The sequence below is a fragment of the Triticum dicoccoides genome, chromosome 7B (assembly GCF_002162155.2).
Source record: "Triticum dicoccoides isolate Atlit2015 ecotype Zavitan chromosome 7B, WEW_v2.0, whole genome shotgun sequence".
Lineage (NCBI taxonomy): Eukaryota > Viridiplantae > Streptophyta > Magnoliopsida > Poales > Poaceae > Triticum > Triticum dicoccoides.
Genome location: NC_041393.1, coordinates 523,325,029 through 523,333,782, shown reverse-complemented (window position 1 = coordinate 523,333,782; position 8,754 = coordinate 523,325,029).

Here is an 8,754-nt window from a genome sequence, read left to right as displayed (position 1 = left end):
GCCGGACCCTGCCCTTGCCGGAGCCGCCGCCACCGCCGGACCCGCACCCCAAGGTTGACCCCGCCGTCACCATTTTTTTCTGAAAAACCGTTCGGTTTTTCCGTCAGTTTTCGTCGGTTTTTTTAGATCTGTTTTTTTATTTAGATCATTTTTTCCGGTTTAGGTTAATTAGCGAGCGTTCGCTCGTTCGTTCGTTTTAACAAACGTGTTCATCGTTTAGATCCAGATAATGAATGTTTGTTCGTTAATCTGTTCGTCATTATCTTTTTCTCGGATTTATTCCGCGATTTTTCTGATCGCGATTTCTGATCCGATTTTCGTTTTAGTATAACTTTTTGCTCGTTTATCAGAATCAGGTGATTCAAGCGCCTAGAGTTTTGTCTCAAAGCCATCTTTCCGATTAATCTACTCAAACAAGTTTTGCTACTGTAAAATTTGACTTAGGTCCAGATTAGTAAATGAAGCTGGTTTCTTTCGCCGTTTGACTTTCGTTGCTTCGTTCGATTTGATTCTTTTTGCCAACCGGAGTTCTTAAGTTGAACTTTATGGCTAGATATCCTATTTGAGTTTTATCCATGCATTATATGAGTAATTATTGTATGCTTGTTTGTTTGTTTGCAATAGAGTACCCGGATTGCGCCGCTTGCTACTTCGAGTCCCTAGGTTTCGCGAATCATCAGCAAGGCAAGTAACACTTTGATCATACTTCTTTATTACCCAGTTTTATGCATTAGATCAATCCTCAAACAATTGCATGGTTAGGATCTGATTAATATGTGGGTTTTGGGAAGTAGATGAGGTAGTACCTATTACCTGTTTTAGTATCAAACCTTTGGGAGTTACTTCTACGTTTGCTTAATTTGCCATGCTATGCTAGTAGACGTGGATTGGGTGAGTGTATCCATGACAATTGTGAGCTTGTTAACTAATGGTTTATTTAAGGTGGCAACTTTAATAAACATCTGGGTGGATTGAGGTACCTGGGTATTCCAGGATTGCCTGTTTGTTTTTGGACCGCTACCCAAGCTCAAAGGGATCATAAGATTATTCATGCTAGAAACTTCCGTGTGCAGCCACATGCTATTATGGGCACTAGCATAGTTGATTAAGTCGTGCGAACTCTTTCAGTGGTAGACTAGCAGATGTAGGGGAAAGCAGGTGTACAGGTCTACCCATCGTAAGGTGCTAGCGCTTCTGAAATACTATGTCTCGGTCATCCATTTCTCAAACACCATGTAGTGCGAGAAAACCAACGGAGGAGATTGAGCCGTGTGGGGAAAAGTGCGCAATCTCTGCAGAGTGTATAAACTAATCATGATTAGCCGTGTCCCTGGTTATGGACATCTTGTGTATCTAGTACTTGGATTATCATGTGAATCTCATCATGTTACTTTAATTAATACTGTTGGGTTTGTTTAATGATGATGTTACTTAATTGGGATTGAGAATGTTGTCAATCATTCTCAATGTTTAACAACCACCATGATAGTTAAATAAAATTTATTCCTTTGTAGTAGGGAAAATTGGCTTTATGCAAAACTGTAACCATAGAGCTTTTCCACCAAGCCATATATGCATGTAGTATAGCTTTATTCTTTCATTACTCTCTATGTGTTACCTTGACAGCATATTCCATGTGCTGACCCGTTTTCGGGCTGCAACATTCATGTTGCAGACTTTTCAGACGATGAGTAACTGCCTTAGGATCGTGGTTCTATACTCAGTGATGCCATTGGAGTTGATGGACTCACTTATCTTCCAAGCCTTCTGCTGTTATCGTTATTAGATGGCCTTAAGCCATATTTATTGTAATAAGCTCTCTTTTGAGACATTCGATGTAATAAGTGTGTGATTGCTACTTTGTTATATATCCTTCGAGTACTGTGCGTGTCAGCATTACTGATCCAGGGATGACACTGATGCACAGAGATCAGACTGTCTGAGGTCTGGTCGCTACACTCCAATTCCAACCGCTGCTCCGAACTGTAATTTTGTGCATCGCACGTGGAACAAGACGGTGGATGAGCCACATGTCGGCCAAAGGGGTCCTGTTAAGTGTGTTGCCATTTCATGTGTGGACCGACCCTGCTTGAGTTGCTACGCCAACACGACAGGAGCAGCCTACCACTTGGTTTTGCTCCTTGGTGAATCCCGACTATATTGATCTAAAAAGATACGTGCTGAACTACCCTCTTTGTCTCTGTTTTTTATTTTTAGGCGTCTTAGTTTATAGGGCGTGCACGTAGTTCTAGGTCATCCATTTGACTAACTAAATATGAGTTACTATGTCACAAAAAGTATATCATTGGATTCTTAAGCGGATGTAGTTGTATTTAAAAGTCGAGGGCTGGGCTTTTCCTACGCGATAGGTGGGGCAGTTCCGCCTAGTCGGTTCGACAGAGACGCGAGAAGATGAGGGAGTAGGCTCCTGCAAACATAGGGCTATGTGATTTGACAGCGAGTTACTGCTGGACAGGTGGGGCCTTGTGATTTGACTTCCCATTATCATTTTAACTGCGGCGCTACGACCGGCGTGAGCCTCCCGATTCCTGACCACGTCCATACAGGTGCCTCTCCCAATGCTCCACCATGTAGTTGAGGCTGGCTCTTGCATGAGAGCCCACTTCTCCACTTTTTCCTTGCCTCTTTCCTCCACATATGCAAAAATTCCATGTAAAGCAGGCTTATAGCCCACTATTGTAGTACTTACTTGCTCCTACAGACGCTAAGCTTGTCACATAGGCATGAAGTCTGATGTGGCAAGTTTGGTGACCCAAGGAAGAAATGGTGCTAAGCGCATGTACCTAGGTGAAAAGACAATTTTGAGTCTATAGCTAATTAAATGAAGCAAATTAGCAACAAAAAACTAATAAGCACCTATGCATTCGGGACTTGATTACTAAGCCATTTAATGCCCTTAGCACCTCATCTAAGCACCATTTCATTGGAAGAGGTCACTCCTTGGCAAATGCAATAAATACTACTCCCTCTGTCCCATAATATAAGAATGTTTTTGGCACTACACTAGTGTCAAAAACGTTCTTATATTATGAGACAGAGGGAGTACGAATAAAGAGATAGAGGTAAGTAAAAAATAATAATACACTTATAGCCAACCTTATAGCTAACCTTGTTGTAGTATGAGTGACTAAGTGATGACATGCCAACATCAGATAGCCTAACGCGCCTTGTTAAATCTCCAAGGGCGCGACCGCGCGAGCGACGCGATGGTCGTGGTAGGCGCGACCATGATACGGGCTGCTAGCAGCCCTTGGATCTGAGATCGAACGGTCGCATGCTAAGTAGTTGAAAAATTGCAGAATAACCCTCCAGGATAGGATATTCACCCATAGGTCTAGAATCACGCCATGCAACTGTTCGATCTCAGAGCCAAGGGCTCTCAGAAGCCCGTATCATGGGAGAATGGAAAGCCACTACCATGTCGTTCGCACGCTGGCAGTTTGCTCCTACTCGTCCCCGCACGTCCTTTAATATTACAACAGCTCGCTCTTAGTCATCCCATCCTTTCACATTATGGCAGTTCCACTAATCCTAACCCTCCTCCCAAATCCATGGCGTCCAAAATCTCCATGATCGCCGGTGAGTACAAGGTTAGAACCATCACCGGCAATGAGTTCGACATCATCTACACCCGTTCTTCCGCGAGGGTGAAAGGATGCCTTTCTCGCTTCAGACGCATGTTCGAAAACTCAGATGATGAGTGGGTCGCTGGGCTAGACATTGAGTACACCATAGTCCTAGGATGAGAGAAGGATCTAAAGGAGGAAGAGAGGAAGAAGCCTGCCATGATCTAGGTTTGCGTGCATGACTTATGCTTGGTCTACCACATATGCCATGCCGACGTTGAATGCCTGGATTTTAAGAACTTCCTCAAGAGCAACCTAGTCAAATTCGTTACTGTAGACTTTAGGAACGACAAGGATGTTCTGGGTCGGATAGGCCTCGTTGTAGGCAACCCCTTCAACCTCCAGAAGAATCGGCTGCTGCCCTCCAGTGTCCAGCCTTCAATGCTGACCCTGGCAGGAGCCATGGTTCATCCTTCGTACGGTAAACTGGAGAAACCTCAATACACGTTTCATCGTCATGCATGGCAGCGGAATGTACTAGATATAGACCGCATCCAATACACTGCAATGGATGGCTACCTTTGTTCAATACTACAAGGGTTGGATGAAGAGCAAGAGCCAAGTGTACAGTTCAAGCAAAGAAGTATCGGCCAAGAGGAAGAGGGACAAGGACGAAGTCGAGGACGTGGACAAGGACTCCGAGTGAGTAAGGTGTAAGTGTCATTGCTCATGGTGGTTCTAATGCAGTGTCTACCGGATTAGTTGCATAGTTTAATTTCAGGTGTGCTTAGTTTAATTTGAGGGGTGTGTTATGCTGAGCCCCCAGCAGAACTATGTTATGTTTCTTCTCGTTACTTTAACTCTTTAGTATGTACATACTACTAGTATTTCTTTAATAGAATTTAGCACCCCAATTAAGCACGTACTAGCTTTTTTAATAGTACTATATGCATAATTTGGCGACGAGCGCTCTCTATATGTACCACCTTTTTTTAATTTCAATTTTTGCTCCATGGCGCAATCCATCGGTACTACTACTGTACAAAAGTATACATTTTTTAAAAGTCTAGAGTACTGTTCATCGCATATATAGCGAGTTAAATTCTCAACCTAGAACGACGTGCATGCCATGTAAACCGATACGGAGGAAGTATAGTAAAAATGAGGTGATTTTATCGAGCGATCGGCGGGGGAGCTTGGCCTGCCATGCGGTCCCACGTGTCATGATGTACCAAGGCGATGCGCATGTCCCTCTTGAGGCAGAAGCAATACTACGTGGTTTGAGATGATGGCAAACTGAAGTGTGAAATAATGGTTGCTTTGTCCGTCTGGGAAGGTGCGGCATTGTGATTTGACGTCTCATTGCTCATTACTACTACTGGGCCGGTACGAGTGGGGTGCATCCCCCTGCTTTTCTACACCGTTATTTGGTGCTTGACACGTCGACCCGGTTTCTATATGTCCCACAAGTCGGCGACGGGAAGTATAGAATTCATGAAAGGGAGCGTCGACGGAGGAGTATACTACAGAATTCATGAAAGGGAGCGATTTAGTTTTAGAAAAATCTATTTTTACGGAGTACGTACCCACTAGGGTTTATAGGGCTCATCTAAAAAACATTCGTTTTGCCGTTTGATAAGTCTCAATTCTACTACTAGTAGTAGTACCATTACATGTTGGATTTCGAGGTGCGTTAGGTCACCCGATGCAAGCAGTGTCAAGAGGAAACTCACCAATGCATGTAGATGTTCATGGAAATTTAGGGGTCATTCATGCATTCGTTCTAATTAATGCCTCGGTAAATATAACTTCTTGAGAAAAACGAGCGTACTAATTACTTGTGCAAACTATGAAATTAATTCGACCACTCACCGTCTACCTTGGTTGCAGAGATTTTGAAATTGAGCCATAAACTGGAAAGGAGGGAGTAGTATCTTTTGTCTCGATTACTATTTGTGGCCTTGTATAGATGCAAAATGTATTTTTTATAGTGGCCTTGTATAAGTAAATGGAGGGAGTACTAAAGGACATATATATTCCAAACAATATGATAATCTCTATAACCAAGGTATGTAGTAGGGACGAGGAGTAAATGGAGGGAGTAGTAAAATTTTCTCCTCGTCATGCGAGCCACCATGCGTGTGGGCGAGGGAGCGGGCGTAAGTTGTACAGTAGTACTACTACTGCTACTTGTAAGCAAGCTTCATCTCATCCTGCAATCCACCGCGCCCATGGGCGGGGGAAACGGCGTACTAAGCAAGCTTCTCCTCGTTCTGCGAGTTGACGGGACACTTCAAAAGTACTCCAGTGTATAGAGCCTTGCCTCTAAGGTAGGCCCCACATGGTTTGCCTCTTTTTTAACATAAAACGTCAAGTCGTAATTTGTTTGTTCACCCATGGTAGATGATCCTCCCTCCACCAAGTGGATAACCAATACACGTGTCAAATTACCAAGTGGGCTGCCTTTTCATACAGAAATGAGCTCCACCGTGTACCCGCGCGGGTGTGGTTGGGAAAGAGACAGGAGTACGTGCGCCGTGCGTGCACCTCTTCTCTTCGTGCATGTCCCCCACCTATGTGGGTGTGTGTGAGAGAGATACAAACCTAGACATAATGTGCCGTCCATCCCCACGCCTCCGCCTAGTCCGACCACCAGTCACCACCACACCCTACTCCTCCTCACCTTATCTCTCATCTTTCTCCCTCCATTTTTATATACAAGGGGCCACTATAAAAATTTCAATTTGCATATATATAAGGCCACTAACACTAATCGATGCAATATTAATGGTGTTTGCCTCGTAGTACTAGCAAAGGAGGACATTAATTATCCCTTGCATGCATGCGGGAGTTTGTAAAAAAATGCATCTTGATGTTCCATGCAATGCACGGGCATCTTGCTAGTCCATGAAAACAACACATGGAAAAATTCCATGGCGAACGAGAGATTTCAATTTGTTGGGAGGAGTTGTTTGGATCTTGCCCAGGGTAGCCAAAATATTGGTGACCTTTTGTCCACCGTTGCCTTTGCCACCGGTGAACGAGGAATGGCTCGGGTGCTCATGCATCCTCCAGCGCGCGCGTTGGACACGAGCTTGCACGAGCTGTGTTTTTTTCGTCCCACCACGCCGCCTGAGCCACCCGCAGACCAACCGGTGACCCGCAAATTACACCATCCAACCGTAGCCGCACACATTATGACAGCAACTCAACCAACCGGACGAAATTCACGCAAACACGTAGACAAACTGATATTTCATATAAGCAACGATGGAAATCATATAAAATACCAGATTTTCATACAAAAACAATAGATTTCATTACATTCAAATGAACTACGCGGTGCTAGTTCTGGACAGCACAGGGATATAATACCTGGCCTAAATGGTCGTCCGCCGATTGATTTGTGTTCCTCATGTCCGGTAGCACGATCACCGGACTGCCGGGAGCCCCGGAGGTATATGCTCCAGCGCAAAGGACGGCTTGCTTCCCCACTGCCCAACTGATATCATTGGCTGATGCCGAAGATGATGGTGGCCGGCACCGGTTCGAGTTCATCACCGGCCACTACTTTGCCATGGCCGGCACCGGCTCGAGTTCCTCCTAACATTACCCTCTTCCGTGGAGCCCATGTGGGGTCGACGAAGGTCCTCGCAACAAAAGGATCCGGCAAGACACCTGCTGTGTACGTCGGCGTCGCCTCCGTGGTGGCCTTCATGGGACCCATGCGGCGGCGGCCTCCCGTGTTCTACTTCTCCTTAATGATGGCGGCGGACACGGAGGCGCTGGCCACCGACTCGTCGCTGTCCGTGCACCCGGCTTTTGTCGCTGCTTGCATGGCGCAGCCATCGGCATGGGAGCCTCGGCCACAGAAACGGGAGACGCGGTACGAGGCGGCGGCGTGGACGGCAGCAACGACGCCCATGCACCGCTCCTCATCGAGCTGGCCTGGAGCGGCGAGTTGCTGAACCGCGCGCCGGCTTGGGGCGGCAACTGGCTCTATCAGTCGAGGGGAGGGAGGTGGATCAGCGAGCTACATAGCTCGTATCCGGCGGGCTACCCAGCCGGCTTGGATGGGGAATAACTACTCTTCGTAAGCCATTGTAAGAGTGGACAAAATGGTGAAGGAGGAGATAGGGGAGCGGCGGAGGTGTGCGATTCTTGGCCGGTGTTTGGCCTCGTTTAAATAGGAGATTAAATAGACGGCGGACGGGAGGAGCTCGGCCGGCGTTGCGTTTAATGCCAACCCAGTCATGAACGGACGCGTGTCCAGAGTGGGTTTCTCGGCTTCCACACGGGCGGGTTTCATGGAGGCGTTTGAATGCGGCAAGGAGGCGTGTTCAGTCGGGCGTGCAGCAAGTGGCGCCGTCGACTCTGACCTAGGACACCGTGTCGTTCTTCCACTGACGTCTGGGCTCTTTGGGTACATGGCCTGCATGTCAGTGACCCAATGCAGGCAGCGCACAGCAGAGGAACCTTTGGTGGACCAGGGCGGTCAGAAGCGGGCATTTCATAAACCGATGATTGTTCATTCAGTGTGACGTCATCTTTTTCATGTAGATAAGCCTACTATGTTGATTGCCCGTTCGATACGTTGTGATTCATAAAGACCACTGCAAACATCAATGATCTTCTTATCACAGATAAGATTGATTAATACCCGTAACGATCCATGTCCTTAACAAAGGGTGCATGCACGTATAGGTTGAGCGTGTGTCTTGCGTCGTGTGCTGTGTGCATGCAAGCGTGCGAGTGTTGCGTGTGTGCAAGGGTACATTTCAGTGTTGCATGCATGGGTGTGTACGTGCGTGTGTTCGTGAGTGCATGTGTACGTGTCAGTGTTGCACGCCTGCATGCGTGCGTGTGTATGTTATGTGTACGTGTCAGTGTTGCACGCCTGCATGCGTGCGTGTCTTGTGTGCGTGCATGTCTACGTGCGGGGTGAGGCTACATGTCAGTCGACTGACTTTTTCATCTCTGGTCATTAGATTTTCCAGCCGTTGGATACGAAATCAAGGGCCTCCAGTTTATCATCAAACTCCACCCCCCTGAGTCGCCAGCCACCACCAGCCAAACCGCCGGCCCCCGCCGCCTATGGCCGGCCCGTGCCGCCACGCCGCCCCGCCCTCCCTGAAACCACTCCCCACCGCCGGTCTGCCACTGCACC